The 19,245-nt window shown below is 45.0% G+C and overlaps 2 protein-coding genes across 2 annotated transcripts in view; both read left to right on the forward strand.

The window, feature by feature from the left end:
* Window positions 1-19,245, forward strand: part of GNG12 (G protein subunit gamma 12) — a 207,463-nt gene that overhangs the window by 91,409 nt on the left and 96,809 nt on the right. The window lies entirely within an intron of this gene.
* Window positions 1-19,245, forward strand: part of LOC143927149 (uncharacterized) — a 96,887-nt gene that overhangs the window by 77,074 nt on the left and 568 nt on the right. The gene's annotated exons all lie outside the window — the stretch shown is intronic.

Consider the following 19,245-nt stretch of genomic DNA (forward strand, 5'->3'; position numbering starts at 1 on the left):
CGCCGACGCCCGCACCGCCCCAGTGTGAAAGGGGTCTTAGCCAGAACACTGAAGATGGGTCGTGGATGGGTCTTCCAGCATGACCATGACTCAAAACACATGGCCAAGCTAATAAAGGAGCTTCTCAAAAAGAAGCACACTAAGGTTCTCGACTGGCCTAGACCGTCTCCAGACCTTAATCCCATAGAAAATATGTGGAGGGAGCAGAAGGCTCGAGTTGCCAAACGTCGGCCTTGGAACCATAATGACTTGGCGAAGATCTGCAAAGAGGAGTGGGAAAAAATCCCTCCTGAGATGTGTTCAAACCTAGCGGCCAACTACAAGAAAAGTCTGACCTCCTGTGACGGCAAGCAAGGGTTTTGCCACCAAGTACTAAGTCGTGTTTTTTTTCGAAGGAGTCAAATACTTATTTCACTCAATAAAATGCAAATCAATTTATAACTTTTTTGGAAAGGTTTTTTTCGGGATATTTTTGTTCTGTCTCTCGCTGTTAAAATAAACCTACCATTGAAATTATAGACTGATCATTTTTGTCAGTGGGCGCGAACGTAAAAAATCAGCAGGGGATGAAATCCTTTTTTCCCCTCACTGTATGTGTCATCAATCCCAGCAGTCAACAGACATCCTCCGTGCCATGCTAAGTGTGCTTTATTTTCTTCTCACTGCGAAGGGGCAAGATTGGGAGGTGCATACTGGATAGGCCAACCGCACCGTATAACGGAAGAAAGTGGGATCAAATGCGCACACTGATGATAGCTGCTTACAGAATCGAGAGGAGACAGTAAGTTGCATTACATTTACAAGAAACTAGAGTTGCACAATTAATCGTAATAAAATCGCAAATCGATTCAACCCCCTCACGATCTAAAACTGGCATTTCCACGATTCATTCATGCAAGTGCAGAGCCGTTCTCTGCTCACTCACAGCTGTCAAAAAAACAACCAACCAGCAAATGTTTATCAACATTGCTCAGCGCTGAAATCAAAGGAAACATAGTAACATTTAGTTCTTTTAGATCAAAGGGATGAACTTTGGACTCCTTTCACACTGAGGTGCTCGAAAACTGCCCATAAAACATTGTTTTTTTTTTTTTTGCAGTGTTTATCAGTGGGTTTTTTTTTATGGTCACGTGACTCAAACTGTTTTGGTGCGCTTTTGATTTTAATAGACGGGCTATATATATATATATATTAAAATTTTATTTTTTCGCAGAGACCCTAGAGCAGTGATGGTGAACCTTGGCACCCCAGATGTTTTAGAACTACATTTCCCATGATGCTCATGCACTCTGCAGTGTAGATGAGCACCATAGGAAATGTAGTTCCAAAACATCTGGGGTGCCAAGGTTCACCATCACTGCTCTCGAAAATAAAATGTCGATTGTTGCAAAACTTTGTCGCACTGTATTTGCGCAGCTATCTTTCAAAGCCCAAAAAGAATGGAGCACCTCCTTTAAATCTGCTAAATGCATTCCATGTGCATCAAAAGGAAAGCGGTCTTTGTTTTAAATTAAAGCAGCCTCTGCCTTTTGTATGGAAGCAGTAGTCTCTCTGCAGAGGCCTGAAACATCCCATAGAGTAAGGGTTTACACATTGAGTAATATGTTGTACGTATGTGTGTTTATGCTGATGCATGAAAGCATTGGTGTATACCTGAGTATGGGCATGTACAGTTACTCGCTTCTATGACTGGCTGTATATGCTACCCTCCGCTCCCAATGTGCAGAAAAATGCTTCAGTTTTGTATTCATTTTTTCAGCCTCCGTGCATGCGTGTGCACAAAGCCTAAGAATTTGCCTACCTTTTAATTGCTTTAAAGTTGAACTTGAACCCTACCTTTTTTGCTGTCTCCCATGTTAAAACTTGGTACACAAACTTGCATCTCCACAATGTAACTCTTTGGAGAAGCGGCAGCTGTCTTGTGCCTCCTTCATTTCCTGTGTGCATGACTTCAGTCCTCATCCCATCTTCCTCCTGAACCATATTGTCATTGCCCCCCTTTCATAGCTATTGACTTTCTCTGCCATCCGTCATTTTGTTCCTGAGCGCTTTGAGAGAGCACATCCCCGGCATCCCTTTTTAGTTGTTCATGCAACAAGGATAAGAAAAAATAATACATTTTTGCAGAAAATGTAGCTTTTATTATTTTATTTTTTTTCCTGCAGGAGCCTAGAAAGCATTGCACCCTAATCAGTGGATCAGGGGTGCAAAGTCAGGCTTCTGCAGAAAAGCCCTATAGCTTTCAGCCCGTACCTCCATATAGAATGTCCATGTGAAAGCTGCAAGGCTTGTGAATGAATTGCAAGGCACTCTTTGGCGCCCTTGCAGTTCATTCGGAAATGCAAGTAGTCTGCCATAGTGGAGGATGGTACTTGTAGTTCATTCACAGGAAACTATGAATGAATGACGTAACCATGTGGGCAGAGGCCCATATGGCCACGCTGTTTTTGAATCGTGACAGCGGCGCAGGGATTCGGGGGGGAAGAGGTGGCAGGAACATGTTACATATTCCACCCTAAATACGAGTGGAACATGTCACCTGTTCCAAAAGGTAAACTTACCGTATACTTTAGATGTGGACGTTTTAAAAACTCCAGTGGCGTAAGCTGTAGCTTTAGTGTAGAATGAGATTTGCAGCAATCTTGTAGTAGCGTGTTTCTTTTCTTTTTTTTCTTTTTTTTTTTTTTTCTCAAAACTAAAATGCTAAAACAAAAAAAACAAAAAAAAAGCTAAAAAATCCGTTTTACAAAAGCTTATGGCTCAAAAACACTCATAAATGCCGAATAACTGTTTTTCAGGGTTTTTTTTAGAGTTCGTTTTTCCTGCTGAAAAACTCCTCCTCTTCAAACCCACTAGTTCTGCGTTTTTTTTTTTTTTTTTGCATAGACACATAGGATAACATGCTGGGAAGCTTACTGGCTGCAGAAAAAAAGTCTGAAGCCAAAAACAGCAGCTGTTAAAACATCCAGTGTGCATGAGGCTTTAGGCAACTGATCAGCAGATTGCACAGCTAAAGTCTGTAGCTTCCAGGGCTCAGTTTGGTGGAGCATCCAAAGGGAACCTGGGGGTGTTTTTTCTTTTTATATAATGCTCTTGAATCGACGCAGGGTGTATTGTTTACAGGAGCCTGCAAGCCCTTCCCACCAAGCTTGGAGCAGAGACCAGCAGACATACCCAGCGATTGATGTCAGTGGGTCTCAAAAGAGGTATGTCTTAAAGTGGAGCTCAGTCTCTTAAGTCTTGATTAAAAGTCAGCAGCTACAAAAACTGTAGCTACTGACTTTTAATAACCACCCACTCACCAGTCCTATGATCCAGCAGCGTGCTCACCCCAGTCATGTTCTCCCTCACTGGCATCTTCAGTGTGGGCACCCGGCTTGCGGCTTCACAGCTGTTTGCCCACTGTGCATGAGTGAGCGGTGTTGTGCTCTGACTGGTCCCAAAGTCTTCTGGGACCTGTCGTATTTAGACTTCGGGAGGACGTGGGGGTAGAATAACTACTGCTTCCAATCACCTAAGGCAATCGGAGCGGAAGTGGGAGCAGGTACCTGTCAAAATCTGGTACCCGCTCCCCCCTCCTCCTCAAAAGCTCCATTTCACAAGCAGGAGCTGGAGAGGGAGGCCTTAAAGCGGAACTTCCCATTTTGGATGAAGCTCTGCTTTAAGAACAAAATGAGGAGGGAGGGACAATAGAAAATATTAGTGTATATTAAAGCAGTTGTATACTGCTGGATGTTGTGGTGTGTTTTTTTTTTTTTTTCTCTGCAAGGCATCGCATGCTAGCACATTATGCAAAACTTGCCTTTAAACAAAGCTGTTCCAGCGCCGCAATGTCAGCACTGCATCGGCTCCCGTCTTCACCTGTCTTGTTTCTGGGTTTGTGGGCTCCAACTCTGACTGGTTGGAGCTGCGATAACATCACGCGCATGCGTGTGGGAGCCGCTGTTCACAGCACGGGTGGCTGTTCCTTCACAGCACATGCGCCACTGATGTCACTGGCTGCATGTAATGTAAATATCTCCTAAACCGTGCACGGTTAGGACATATTTATACTACCTATACATTACATAAGCCGCCTTATAGGCTTACCTATAGGTAAAAGTCAATAAAGGAAGTTTACTTCCTCTTTTAAATGTCAGCTTCACTGATCTGGGATAACAATATTTTCTAAATTGCAATCTTGTTCCATGTTACTCAGTGGGTCATCAATACCAGCCAAGCAACTAGCATTTTAAGGATTAGTTCAGCAGTGTTCTACAACCACACATGGTTGTTGATCACCACACACGGTTGTTGATCACCACACACGGTTGTTGATCACCACACACGGTTGTTGATCACCACACACGGTTGTTGATCGTGTTGCAAACTATAGAAAGTTCTAATGTCAGCCCTTCCTGTGATTTGCTATTCCAGCATATATATCGATAGGACATGGGAGCTGTTTACATTCAGATGATGTCGGTGAAGATTCCGTGTCTGTTAATCCGCCTGTGTATTGTCAGAGGCAGCTTCACTTGACCACAGCTGTGAATTGGATCCTTTTTTACAATATATGAAACACAATGAAAATGATATCGGGTTTTAGTTGGCTGTTTATTATGTCCTTTATGTATTCTAGCAGTGATAGAATAGCAACAGCAAGCAGCTGTTTGCTTGTAGTGATTATTTCCTTCCTAGTAACAAGGCTGTTTTTATAGCGGCCTTTGTCCACTGTCCTCCTCCTGTATAGCTCCAGGCACATATCTCTGTTGCTTTAGGGGCTAATTGTTCAGCAGGTTATTGCTTTAATAAGGGGGCAATCAGAGGCTCAAGAGAGAGCGCTTAGTATGATCGAGGACCTAGTTATTGGTAAAGCAACCTGTAATCTTTTTACTTTATGTACGGTACGTTATATTTTGGAATGTCATAAATTTAAAGTGTTGCCAAACACAGGAGCCTGCATTCACTATATGTGGTCTCCCACAGTACACAGAACATGGAAATGCAATAGTTTTAGTAAATATAAACTGCTAAATACCTTTTCTCATCAGCAGTATATAGCAGTATTGTGACTTCTATCAGTGTCTGATTAAAGCTTGCAGGAGGAGTTTTCATTTTCCTCTGACCTATGAGGTTGTAGAACTCCTTGGCAGTGCTGATTGGCCTTGTGCTGATCACATGGACTCTTCCAAACAAAAAAAAAAAAAAAAAACTACTCTAACAATACACACCAAACTGAGCATGTGCAGCTTGTCCCCTAGCCTCTGTTCTATCATGAGATGGATTGGGGACAGTGAAAAAAGAAGGAACAGAGAAGACGGGATCAAAAAACCTTTATACGCAATACGGAGAAATAACCCCTTGGGTTCCACAGTGAGTCTAATAAGCATGCGTTACTGCATATAGAGACTGATTTTACTATTGTGGGTTTAGTAACGCTTCACAGTGGTACAAAAATCTGTGTTTTATTAATTTAAAGCTGAGTTCAGGGCTACAATAAAAGTAGGTAATCTGATCGAGCACCCCACCTCCCCTCATATCTGGATATCCTTTTTCTTGGGGGGTGTTTTCCAGCAGGGCTTCTGTCCTACACTGCCTTGGCGCTGTATGTCTTCTCCGGGTTTGTATCGGCCACTCCTCCTGCCTCCCACTGCCTTTTGGGACTAACTGCGTCCCAGAAAACAAAGGGGCCATTCATAAAGCACATTGCGCAGTAGGAAACAGACTGTGAAGCCTGAAGGCTTCACTGCCGGTCTTCCTTAGTTGCAATGCCAGCCCATGCACCCGAGCCGATGGATGAATCTGTGCCCCTTTCCTGGGTACTGAGGGCAGTGGAGCCATAGGGTACAGCTGCCATCAGGCAAATTACTAAATTGATGAAGTATGGGCATGGTTTGCCCTTGCTGTACGTGTCTGAGTGCACACAGCACAGGCCAGGCATGCACATGCACAGGGGCTCCTTAAAAGCCAGCTTGCTAAGGAGATGCCCGCAGACAAACATGGGGTTGCCAGGAGCGTGTGTGCGTGCGCATCTGGAATTCAGTTTGACCTCCTCCTTCTTTTTTTTCTTTTTCTTTTTATTTTTTGGGAAGCTGCATCTAAATTTTACATTTTCACATGAGGTCAGAAGAAAGTGTCAGCACTAGTGGTACTTTACAAGCATGCTGACACGCAGGGTGTTCTCTGGGTCAGGGGGCCACGGATGCTCTGAAGTGACGATGGATATAATCGTTAGGCAGGTTTTCCTCTCAGGAAATGACAATGATTTTATGACAATGCAGCTGCAAGATAATAAGTATATGAATTATTCATTTTCAATCTTCAATATTGGACTGTGCTCTGTTAACTGTGCCTCGAGTTCTACTTTTTATTTACATTTTTTTTTTTCCCCCTTTATAACCACCAATGTAGGGGGGGGGGTGTGACTCAGCATATGCAATAGAGAACCACTTAAAGTAGAATTCTGGGCTAATCCTCACTAGTCTTAAAGTGTTACTAAACCCACAGCAATAAAATCAGTCAGTATATGCAGTAAAGCATGCTTGTTATACTCACTGTGGAACCTAAGGGGTTAATCCTCTGCATTGTGTATAAAGGCTGTTTGATACTGTATTCTGTGATCCTCCCCTGTTACTGTCCCCAAGCCATCTGCTGATAAAACAGAGCCTTGGGGGCACTCCGCACATGCCCAGTTTGGTGTGTATTGCTGGAAAAACAATTTCTTGGGAGAGTGCATGTAATCGGCACAGGGCCAATCAGCACTGTCCAGACAAAGGGTCAGGGGTCCTGCAGCCTCATAGGACAATCGTGGGAGAATGAAAACTCTGCCTATACACTTTAACCAGACACTGCTGGAAGTCACAAGACTGTTATATACTTCTGATGAGAGAGGGTATTTAGCAGTTTATATTTACCGAAATTTGCATTTCCATGTTCTGAGTACTGTGGTAGATATAGTAAATGCAGGGTCCTGAATTTAGAAACGCTTTAACCTGTATTTGGGGGGTTCACGAAGAGCATATTTAAAATGTTGCTAAATTCAGGACCGACCGGCACATGTACATATATGTCGGCACTTTGAAGATGGATATCTCGGTAATGGTACAGTATGTTGACTGACCCTCTTTTCAGTCTGCTCTGGTCCTTTCAGGTGGTCGCTTGTGTCATCCAGCATTGGCAGAAAAGGAGAGGTGGGAGGCCAACCTACCCGTTCATCTCCACCATTCTCTTTTCTGGCTTTTGCTAGCTTTTTTTTTTTCTCCCTTTCTCTTTCTTTGGGACTATATGCCTCCTATATTCTGTTTGATTGATTAAAGGGTTATCACAGGATGGGCCCTCCAGCTGGGGTGCACTAGGTACAGTAAGGGGTAAGGTTAGTTGTTTCTATGTATTTGAGAGGTGAAATGCCCTTATCTTGTATAAATGTATCAGGAAGCATTGGGTTCATGTGTGTTCTTACGTTTACGCATTGCGTAACCTTTTTTTCCCTATTTTGTATGTATGTAAATAAAGGTTCTAATGCTGGAAGCTGTGCCGCATCTTAACCACTTTCAGACCAGACCGTTTGGCTGGCTTAAGACCAGACCACTTTTTCCAATTCGGCACTGCGTTGCTTTAACGGACAATTGCACGGTCATGCGACGTGGCTCCCAAACAAAATTGACGTCCTTTTTTTTTCTCCCACAAATAGAACTTTCTTTTGGTGGTATTTTATCACCCCTGCGGTTTTTATTAGGCAGAACGGGGTGATGCTGTTTACGTCGGCATCTCCCCGTTCAGCCTCCCCATGAGACGATCGTGTGTATCCCCGCGGCGATCGAGTCCGCGGGACCCGCGACCGGACTCATGGGGTTCCGACCGGCGGCACGCACGGGATGGCATGGCGGCAATTTCAACTGGATGTACCTGTACGCCAGTTTGCCTGCCCGTGCCATTTTGCCGATGTACATTGTCGTGCAGCGGTCGGGAACGGGTTAAGTATGCCGAGCAGAACTGGTTTCCAGTCCTTAGGAAAGATGTGCTAGAACTTGAGAGAGTCCAGAGACGGGCAACTAAGCCGAGGGACTGCAGGCTCTCCATTATGAGGAACCACTTACAAGCATTAAACATCTTCTCCACGGAGCAGCGGAGGCGATTGGGTCCTTGTCATGGTGGGTATGGAGACGAGTGAGGGGAAGATGGCCCCCACCCGTCTCCATACCATAGCAAGGCGCCCATACGTCTTAAAGGGCCATTATTTTTTGCTGTCGTTTTTTTCAAATTTACTTTTTTTTTTTATTTATTGCATTTAAGTCCAAATATGAGATCTGAAGACTTTTTGACCACAGATCTTTAAGGGTAAAAGTTTTGAAGCATGACATGGTATCAATTTACTCGGTGTAACATTATCTTTCACAATATAAAAAAAAAAAAACTGGGCTAACTTTTTACTGTTGTCTTATTAATTTTTATTTTTTTTATTCAAAAAAGGGATTTTTTTTCCAAAAAAAAAGTGCCCTTGTAAGACCGCTGCGCAAATACGGTGTGACAAGAGGTATTGTAATGACCTCCATTTTATTCTCTAGGGTGTTAGAAAAAGTATGTTTGGAGGTTCTAAGCAATTTTCTAGCAAAAAAAAACTTGTTTTTAACTTGTAAACGCAGAGTCTGAAAAAGAGGCTTTAAAGCTGGGTTCCACCCTAAAGTGGAACTTCCGCTCATCGGAACCCTCCCCCCCTCCGGTGTCAGTTGGCACCTTTCGGGGGGAGGGGGGTGCAGATAACTGTCTAAGACTCCCACGAGAGTCTATGCTTCTTCCTGTCCTGTCCTGTCCCGGCGCGCTGTCTGCTGTGACACACGGGTCCCAGAGACAGCGTGGGCCATTCCCATTGCGCTGCTCGACTCGCGCATGCGCTGCAGGGAACTGAAGCCGCAAGGCTTCACTTCCTGATTCCCTCACCGAGAATGGCGGCAGCAGCAGAGAGCCGATCGATCGGCCCCGGCTGCCAACATCGCTGAACCCTGGGACAGGTGAGTGACCATTTATTAAAAGTCAGCAGCCTTAGTATTTATAGCTGCTGGCTTTTAATATTTTTTTTCCAGTGGAATCCCTCTTTAAGTGGTTAAGGGGGCATATGATGGCAATTTACAAATATCTAAACAGTAATACTAGCACAGGGAAGAAACTATTCAGTCTCGGGTCACTAAAGGAAACACGTGAACACTGAATGAAGTTGGATGAGAAGCAGTTTAACCTTAAACTCCGTGGGGGGGTTCTTAGAGCGGTGAGGATGTGGGAGTCCCTTCCACAGTTGGTGGTGTCAGTGTTGATAATTAGAAAACATTGGAGGCGCAGGAAGGTATACTGCTAGTTTTCAGGAAGATTAAAAGATGACGGTAGTGTTTTTAAGGTAGAGCACATTCACATTTCTAGATGTTCTTTACAATGGAGCAAATCTTCCCTTCTTGAGTTCAAGTCCACCTTTAAAGCGGGAGTCCGCCAGGAGTTCCGCCGTGTTTTTTTTTTTTTTTTTTTTTTTTTTTTTTTTTTTTTAAAGCCAGCAGCTAAAAATACTGCAGCTGCTGACTTTTAAAATAGTGACACTTACCCGCCCAGCGCGCCCGCGATGTCGGCACCCGAAGCAGATCTCTCGATCGTCTCTCGGGTGCTGCCGCCGCCATCTTGGGTATGGGAATCAGGAAGTGGAGCCTTTCGGCTTCATTTCCCGGTTCCCTACTGCGCATGCGCGAGTCACGCTGCACAATAAGGATGGTCCCCGCTGTCTCTGGGATCCGTGTGTTTCCCAGCAGGCAGCGGGGGACTTTCGGAAAGGGGCGTGGATTCTGTGGAAAGGGGCGTTCCTTTCTGCAGAATCTATGCCGGAAGTGGGTGCAGATACCTGTACTGTACAGGTACCTGCACCCCCCTCCCCCCTGAAAGGTGCCAATTGTGGTGCCGGAGGGGGGGGGGGGATTCCAATGAGCGGAAGCTCCACTTTAGGGTGGACCTCCGCTTTAAGTGGCCTCTTTGCCCATTGGGGCCTGGCCTGTTTAGACTGCCTTTTTATGTAAAGCACTGTTATATGTCAGTGTTGTATAAAGGAGCAACACCCAAAGTTAACAATAAAGTCTCTTTGTTCACCGTGAGGCTCTGCATGTATGGATTTGGTACAAACACAGAATTGAACGTAGCGCTGCTATTTTTGCCCATCTCTTGCCATGTGATTGAGGCTGAAATCTGTAGAGCCTTTCACTGTCATGTGTGCCCAGGCTTGGACTTCAATAGCACTCTGCTTATTCATATTGTACCCAGACAGAACATGTGCCCAGTGTTGTGCTCGAGGCTCTGCTGTACCAGATCAGCTTATAAGATGGTTGAACAAAGCCGGGATCATTATTAGTAGATTAGATTGTAAGGCATCTGCAGAAATTCAGCTCTCATACACAATATCATTCTTGGATTCAGTACTGACTATAGGAAAAAGGGCGGTTGCTTGTAGCACCCAGTTAGATTTTTTTTTTTTTTTTTTCTTTAAGGCAGGACGAAGAGTAGATTGTAGGCTTGACAAATGAACCCCTAAGTTTGTAATTGTGATTCATTCATGTCCTGCCAGACAAAAAAATTAAATAAAATGCTTGAAGTTGAGTGACTTGCAGCCCATAAGCAAGGCCCAGTGAGGGCAAAACCTGGACTGCTTTGCAAAAAAGATTAAAGCTGAAATGTAATGTTCAAATATAATACCTTCCCTTGCTCTGAAGTAAGTTCGACTTTGGTGGGAGGGGCTTGGGGGCTGTAAAGGTCATGGCACGCCACCACAAGGGTCATATGAAAAAATGCTAAAGGCTTTTCCTAAAAGGAGGTTTAGGCTTCATGTACACTAGAAAGCTAGAAACTGCTAAAAAAAAAAAAAAAAAAGCAAACTTTTTGCCAGTGTTTAGCGCAGTGTTTAAGCTGCATTTAGTAGCGTTGAGGAGCTATATGGATTGGGGGGGGTGGTCCCCCCATGCTTTTTTTTTTTTTTTTTTTTTTGCTCAGGAAACTCCTGAGAACTGAGCGATCAACAGTGTTTGATTTACTCGGTTCTCAGTCTAATGCCCCGTACACACGGTTGGACTTTCTGACGGAAAATCTGCGATCGGATCGTGTTGTCGGAAAACCGTATCGTGTGTGGGCTCCATCTGACTTTTTCTGTCGGAAATTCCGACACACAAAGTTTGAGAGCTGGATCTAAAAATTTCCAACAACAAAATACGAATAAATTACGAGACGAAAGCTATTGGCTACTGGCACGTTTATAGTCCCGTCGTATGTGTTCTACGTCACCGCGTTCAGAGCAATCGGATTTTCCGACAACTTTGTGCGACCGTGTGCATGCAAGACAAGTTTGGGCCAAAATCCGTCGGGGGGGGGGGGGGGGGGGGGGCGGTAAATCCGATGGATTTTGACGATGGAAAGTTCCGATTGTGTGTACAGGGCATTGGAGTCGGCAGGGGACCGATGTTGCAGCCACCTAGGTAAGTATATTTCAGAAAAAAAGTCCATACTTCTCTTTTAAGGCTGCTGGCGACCCCTGAAAAAAAAAAGAAGCTGGGCGACAGCGTTTAGCAGAGTTTTTTTCTTCAGACTGAATGGCACCACCCCAGTGCATGTAACGTGCATTACTGCAATGCGATGGTGTAAATGGGCTCTAAGATATTTAACTCCTTTTGATGCTTTGAAAATGTAATTGGGATTTAAAGCTTAATTCATATATTAGATAAATGGCCATCGCTGTGCTGCCACATTTATGCATACAGCTGGTGCAGCTGTTTGCGTACAAGAGCATGCTCTAAGGCATTGTTCACAATTAGGACAGGCTTCCAATTGCATAATAATCAAGACAACCAATCATAGTAATCATATGGTCGGGAACCTGCCTACTGGCCTTCAACATTTAAGGACCAGAGGGAGCTGGTGGTAAGGGGTTAGATGGAGCTGGGTACATTTCATATTGTAGCAGTCCCGAACGTCAATGGCACAGCTGTGTTTAGACTGAGCAAGGGAAGGGCACAGAACATGCTTACCGGATTGGAGAGCGTTTGGATGACCTCACCAAGTCACTGACCTGTCAGCTGGGTGGAGGTGGGGGGGTTGGTAAAGCCAACGTACACCTAAATTGTGATACTGAATACAGTTTCAGTTGTCTGGCTATGCAGTGTGGCAGGAGTGTTTGTGTCACAATGTCACAATGTTTGTGTCACAATGTCGCAATGCTTGCCAGAACAAAATCATGTTTGTGTACTGTCATTTGCCGGTTTTTGCATTTGAATTCAGTGATACTGAGACGCTTGCCTAAAGCCTCATACACACGATCAGATTTTCCGCAGGCAAAGCCTTGGACTTTTGTCCAAGGGGCGTTGGCCCAAAACTTGTATTGCATACAAACGGCTCACAATTATCGGCCAACAAACGCCAACGTAGTGACGTACTACGTGGATTTTCAGCTCTTGAGCACCACCCTTTGGGGCACCTTCTGCTAATTTTGTGCTTGATGAGCATTGATTCCAAGCATACGTGTTTGTACTTTTGGACTTTTTTCCGATGGACTTGTGTACACACGCTCGAAAAAGCTGACAATGGACCGTTATCCGCGGTAAATTTCTAAACCTGCCATCCAACATTTGTTCATGGAAAGTTGGCCAACAATTGTCTAATGGAGCGTACAAACGGTCGGATTTTCCGCCAACAGCCTGTCCTCACACAATTCCTGTCGGAAAATCTGATCGTGTGTACGAGGCTTTAGATACAGGTGGCTGTGCTTGAGCTGCTTTGCCTACAATGCAACTCTAATAGGACTTGCTGCCTCCAGAGAATGCTCATCACTAGCACCACTACCTTCACCACTTCTGGCCTTGTCTTTTGCCAGCTTAGAGTTCTGCTTTGCATTAAAGTGATTGTAAAAGTTTGATTTTTTTTTTTTTTTTTTTTTTATACCTCCTCTTTGCAAGGGTTTTGCACAGAGTGGCCCGATCCTCCTCCTTTTCTAGTGTCCACTGGCGGTGCTCCTGCTGGCTCCTCCTTTTCAGCAAGTACCCCGAAGAAGAGACTATTTCAATGGGGGCACCCGTGCGGGCTCGCTCATGAGTCCTGCTGCTGCTGCATTCATTAACAGCAGGACTCGGCCCCGCCCTGGCTCCCATGTTGCTGGATTTGATTAACAGCAGCTGGAGCCCATAAGTATGTGATCAAAATAAGAGCACTACCTTCTGCTAGGCTAATAAATTATTTCCACAAACAATGAACCCTAATGAGAATATCATGACCGTAATAAATATAAATAATACTAATAGTCTATTAAAAATTCTAAATATAAAGTTTGCGAACTTCAAAAACTTTGTAGTGCAACTTCAAAATTATTCAGATGTGCAATATAAACTGCCAAGTGCTGGGAAGATCATCTGTGCAATCCGTGCTCCCCCCTGTGTGCCCCCTCACTCACCAGAAATCCCATATCGGAAGTCAGACTCTTGAGTGTGGGCTGGGCTCTGTAGTCTCATGTGCTGTGTCACCAACTACAGCGTGCGTCGTCCTCAGTAAACCATCAGAGATCCAGGACTCCCATAGCAAAGCCCACACGCTTAAAGGAACGGCTGGGCTCTGTAGTCCCACGTGGCCGTGTCACCAACTGCAGCATACGTTTCCCTCAGCAAACCATCAGAGATAGGGACAAATGGCAAAGGCCAGCAATAAAATGTAATTTAGTCAAAACGATCAATATCCACTCGCTTGTAAAAACGGTGTTGAAATCCAGAACCAGAAGTGGCCAACGGCTTGCGCCTTACCAGCTGGAGATTGCGTCACCACATGTGGTCGACTGACGCGTTTCGTCCCACCCATGAGAAGTTATGAAATGGTCAATAGCTCCTGCTGCTATCAATCTATCCAATGAGGACCCGAGACAGCGGCTGGAGTTCCTGGGCTTGTGCTCGTCACTGGAACAAACGGGTTCAAGTGAGAAAAAGGGGGGCTCTGGGGGGCAGCAAAGGAGGTTTTTCACCTTAATGCATACAAATGGTGTTCCACAGTAAACTCTCATCTAAATGCCTGTTGCTAAGGGGTCCCTCATAGTCTGCCTCCTTCAGTGCCTGGGCTGGTGACATCACTTCCCCTCGGCACAGAAAGCTCTGCCCCCTCCCACCTGTCAGTCATCTGGGACACATGACAGGTCCCAGATGAATGTGCGGCCAATCGCGGTGCGCGACCCCGCATGCGCTGTGGCTGCCCGGCTGTGGCTTCAGTTAGAAAGGCTGGCGCTGCAGAGCGGAGGGGGGAATGAGCGGGCCTTCGTTCCCCCGCATCGCTGGACCCTCAGCCCAGTAAATGTCAGATTTATTAAAAGTCAGCAGCTGCAGTATTTGTAGCTGCTTACTTTTTATTTATTATTATTATTATTATTATTATTATTATTATTATTTTAAGGGGGAACTCCTCCTAAGGTGAAAAACCCTGAGACTTTACAACTCCTCCAAACACGGCTTTGCTTTATTGACCCTATAAAAGCACCTCTTCATTCGTGGCCATGTCTGTCACAAGTTCTTTTCTGCCCCCATTAAATGCTTGATGCGGGTCAAATTGGAATCTGCTGAGCTGCGGTAGACGTACATTTTTGCCCTGCACAGATATATTTTTTCAGGTAACAGGTTCATTTCCCTTTAGGCTATATGGCCAAATGTTTGTGGACACCTGACCATTACACCTGCACTGTATGACCAAAGGGTATGTCTACACCCCTTCAAACGACTGCGGTTAGGCGTTTCCAGCGAAGGGTCCATTGCCACCTCGTCCCTTGAAAACATAATTACACGGGTTTTGAGGTAAATTTTAATGCATATAAGGCACTAAGTGCGTTTTTAATTACCACCTTTAATCAGTCACAGAACCTGTGTAATATGTGTTTGTTCTTAAATGGATGAGGTGGTAACTTTCAAATCTATGCTTTGTGGATAGTGTCTTTTGGTTGCAGTGGCATTTAAATGAATGCCCTACCAACCACCATATTAAAGCCTGGTACACAGGCTGAACATCGTTCGGTTCAACAGAAACTGGCTGACATTGAGCCTGTGTTTACACCAGCCTGTCTGATAGAAGCCAACTGAATGGGCAATGGTGGAGAAACCGGCATCTGATCAGCTTGGTTGTATGTGCTGACCAGTGTGTTCTGGCCGGGGGGGGGGGGGGGGGGGTCGCGCAATCTGAACGTCCGGCTTCTGTCGAACAGGCATGTTGGAAACCCAGCATCCAATCTGCATCTGATCAGCTCTGGCAGCCAGTGGCTGTGAGCGCCGATCGGTGTGTTCTGGTGGGGGGAGGGGGGCTGTCTCCCTGTCAGAGCACAATAGCTCAGCGGGGAAATTGATATACTAACATTGGATAGTTAGTACAGCATTTCCTCTCAAGCTCCTCTGTTTGTTTTTTGTTTTGTTTGTTTTCAGCTTTTTTTCGTTCAGCCCTCTGAATTGAATGAAAACGACTAGGGTGTACTAGGCTTTAAGTGGAATTAAAGGAGTTAATACTCACCTTTCCAAAGGTCCCTCGACAGCGCCGACATCCCCTCCTGTGTGCCAGTTTTCAGCCATCTTTATTGGCTGGTAAGGGATGACCGCTCTCCTGTGCGTGCCCGAGAGCCATCATTCAGGCACACAGAGACCAGCCTGGCGCTGTAAATGAAGCTGTGCATATGCAACTCTGTTTGCAGCACTGGGGAAAATGACTTAACAGGCAGGTAGAGGCATCTTATTGCATTGTCTCTTCTGCAATAAAATCCTGCCTGCTCATTGCTACAGCAAAACTTCAGTTCTGTTTTTTAATATTTTTTTTTTTTTTACTTGGCATGAATGATAGGTCTTGGCTATACAAGCATGAATTTATAAGTCTTCTATATCCTAAGTTCTTGCTGGCATTTTACTGTAACATATAACTGCATATCTAATGCAGACATTTTCTTCTCTTTTCCATCTGTTATTGAGCACTTCCCAGTTGGTGATCAAAAATATCTTCGTTGTTTCCACAGCAGCAGACTTAAAGCAGTTGTATACTCACACAAAAACAAAAAAAAACCTGTAAGGCAAAGGCATAATGAGCTAGAATGCAGTGCATACTAGCGTATTATGAAATGCTCACCTTAGAATGAAACGCCGGCATCTGATCCTGGTCCACGCCGATGGAGCTGACATTTTGCCCTCTGGGTTTCTTCGGGTTCTCAGGTCGGCAGCTGTGAGTGGCCGGAGCCGCGATTACCTCAGTCTTCTTCCCGGCAAGGTCCGGCAGCAACTGTGGGATCTTCAGCCGGGCCTTCACGGCGCATGAGCCACTGATGTCAGCAGCTGCATGCAAAGTGATTATCTCCTAAACCGTACAGGTTTAGGAGATATTAATTTTACCTACAGGTAAGCCTTAAAGTGGAGTTCCAGGCTTTTTATGTTTATTAAAAGTCAGCAGCTACAAAAAGTGTAGCTGCTGACTTTTAGTAAACAGACACTTGTTCCACGGTCCGGCGCTCCTCTCCGCCGGCGCCAACATTGCCACTCTGGGCACCTGGCCTTGACAGCTTTTGGCTTCACGGCTGGGCACACACGGCGCATGTGCGAGTTGTGCTACGCTCCTGGAGTGGACAGTCGATCTCCTGGGACCGGTCACGTGTCCCAAGAGATCGCCTAGAGGGAGGGGGCGTCTAAGGTGAAAGGAGGAGTCGCCTTGGGAGTCCCTGTGCGGAAGGAGGAAGTGGGACATGAAGTCCCACTCCTAACGAAGATCCGACTACCCCCCCCCCCCCCCCAAAAAGACATGTCAACTGTGGCATGTAAGGGGGCAAGGAGTGTTTAAAGCGGAAGTTCCACTTTAATATAGACCTGGCAAAAGGGTATCCATAGTCCTTTTTTTTTTTTTTTTTTTTTTTTTTTTTTCCCCCTGAATCGCTAACCTGGAACAAATTTGCAGACCGTATAGTCAGAACTCCAGATCTGCATTGTCCTGGGTCAATAATGGTATTAAACCCAGAGGGGGTCAGTAGGACAACCATGCCTTCTGTGTACATGTCTGAGGGCATTCATATCTGTTCCCAGTGCTCAAGCTTACCAGCACCTATAGATGGATAGATCAGATCGATCATGTGCCTTTCCATGCTTAAAGGGGAAGCTAGTTTGGCAGTACTTTTTCCTGTGACTCACGAGTGCAGTTTGTTCTGCACTCTTGTGACCCATTTTCAGCAGACAGCGAGATGAAGCCCGCTGACAGCTCACATCACAGAGCCGGTCCAGGCTTGAGCAAAATCACCAACCATATGGTTGGGATCGGCCCACATGCCTGGACCTGTACTGGGCTCTGCCTCTCAGTGAGCTGCTAAGAGCCTTAGCCAGCCACCCCCTCCACAGCCCAGCGCTCCAGTGAGGAGGAGGAGGAAGCGGCAGAGCAGAGCTCTGACAGCAGCTCTCTACTCAGGGAGCCCTGAGAACCAAGTGATCAATAGTGTTTGATCGCTTGGATCTCAGTGTTAGAGGGGGACACATGCAGCATCAGACCAATGCTACATCCACCTAGATGAGTATGATTCAGAAAGAATCCGATTCCCATACTTCTCTTAATATTTCCATTTGAAAGGTGTAACTATGTATAACCATGTGCCTCATGCACACTGGACGTTATATTAACGTTCTAAAAACGCCAGTAGCTTTACAGTGACATTTTTACAGCTGAAAAACTTCTCACAGAACCCACTTGTTTTGGGGGTTTTTTCCAGCCAAAAAAAATAAAAAAAAAATGCCACAGCCTATGTGTGCATAGACACATAGGATAACATGCTGGAGAGTTTGACTGTAGAAAAAAACACCTGAAGCTAAAAAACAGCAGCTGTAAAAACTTCCAGTGTTCTTGAGGCCTTAAGGGAAATTTATATCCATTGCTTACATTTCTTCCTCCATGATCCTCATTTATCGCACTGCTGAGTGTCGTGCCGCAGCTGATTGAAAGTTAGCAGACTCCGATTTATTTAGCAGAGTCCCCCCTGTGTACGCTCCATACAGTATACTTTAAACCGGCATTTCCATAAAGACTGCAGGCTCCCACAATGACTGTCTGGCCGTGCCAGTAATTTGCAGACAGCAGGAAACAAGCTATTCATTCTGCAACTCTCGCTGTTTAGTAGGATGCAGTTAAGGAATTAAAAGTCCTTTTTAAAGTCTATAGACAGCTTTTTCCATTGGCTTGTTTGTGCCAGTTGGATTATGCTAGATGTTCATAGCAGAACTTTGATTGGACATAAGATAAGGGGCATGGGGGGGAGGGGGGGTCCCTGTTGCCTATAGCTGCAGCATAAACCATCTTCCCCTTTTCTTTAATCCAGCATAGCAAATTGAAAATTAGGATTTGATTAGTTGCTATGGCAATTGCCCACTACCTCTTTTCCTCCAGTTATGGGATGTATGGGGGAAGCCTGCACTGTTTTATATTCATGAAATGGTATTGTTGAGGCAGTAAAGTTTAATCTTTTTTTTTTTTGGATTGTTTATTGTATCTTTCTGTTTCAATCATTTTTATTCAGTTTAAAAGAGGTGTGTATGTATATATGTGTGTAATATATATATATATATATATATATATATATATATATATATATATATATATATATATATACATATATATACATATACATTTTTATTTTTTCCCCAGAATCCTACTTGCCTAGGTGGATGCAGTATCGGTCCAATGCTGCATCTGTGCCCCGCTGCCTCTACACTGAGAACCGAGCGATCAAACATCACCGATGGCTCGGTTCTCACAGCTTTCCAAGCAGAGAGCTGATGACTGTCAGTAAGCATCTCTCCTGCTCTGCTCCTCCACGCTCATTGGATCGCTGGGCTGTGGAGGGGGCTGAGATCGGCAGTCTCTCAGGCTCTCAGCGGGGTGTCGGTCCAGGCACCTCGCGGATTCAGGCTTTATTGTCGTGATGACACGGTGCCTGGACTGATATTGGTGACGTCAGCAGAGAGCGGACTTTAGACCACTCTCTGCTGAAAACGGGTCACAGGAGTGCAAAATTAATTGCACTCCTGTGACCCTTAGGAGAAGCCCAGCCAAACAAGCTCAGCCTGGACTTCTCCTTTTTAAATAAGTAACGAACATGCTATAGTTCTGCCCACACAGGGGCTAGCATTGACAGTTGTAACAAAAATGGGCTTACAAAGGTAGACAAAAATTAAGCTGTATAAATATGAAAGAAATAAACGAGAACCGACACAACAGCAGGAGATC

This window comes from Lithobates pipiens, unplaced genomic scaffold, assembly GCF_037356315.1.
Source record: "Lithobates pipiens isolate NorthernLeopardFrog02 unplaced genomic scaffold, aLitPip1_a1.2 Scaffold_23, whole genome shotgun sequence".
Lineage (NCBI taxonomy): Eukaryota > Metazoa > Chordata > Amphibia > Anura > Ranidae > Lithobates > Lithobates pipiens.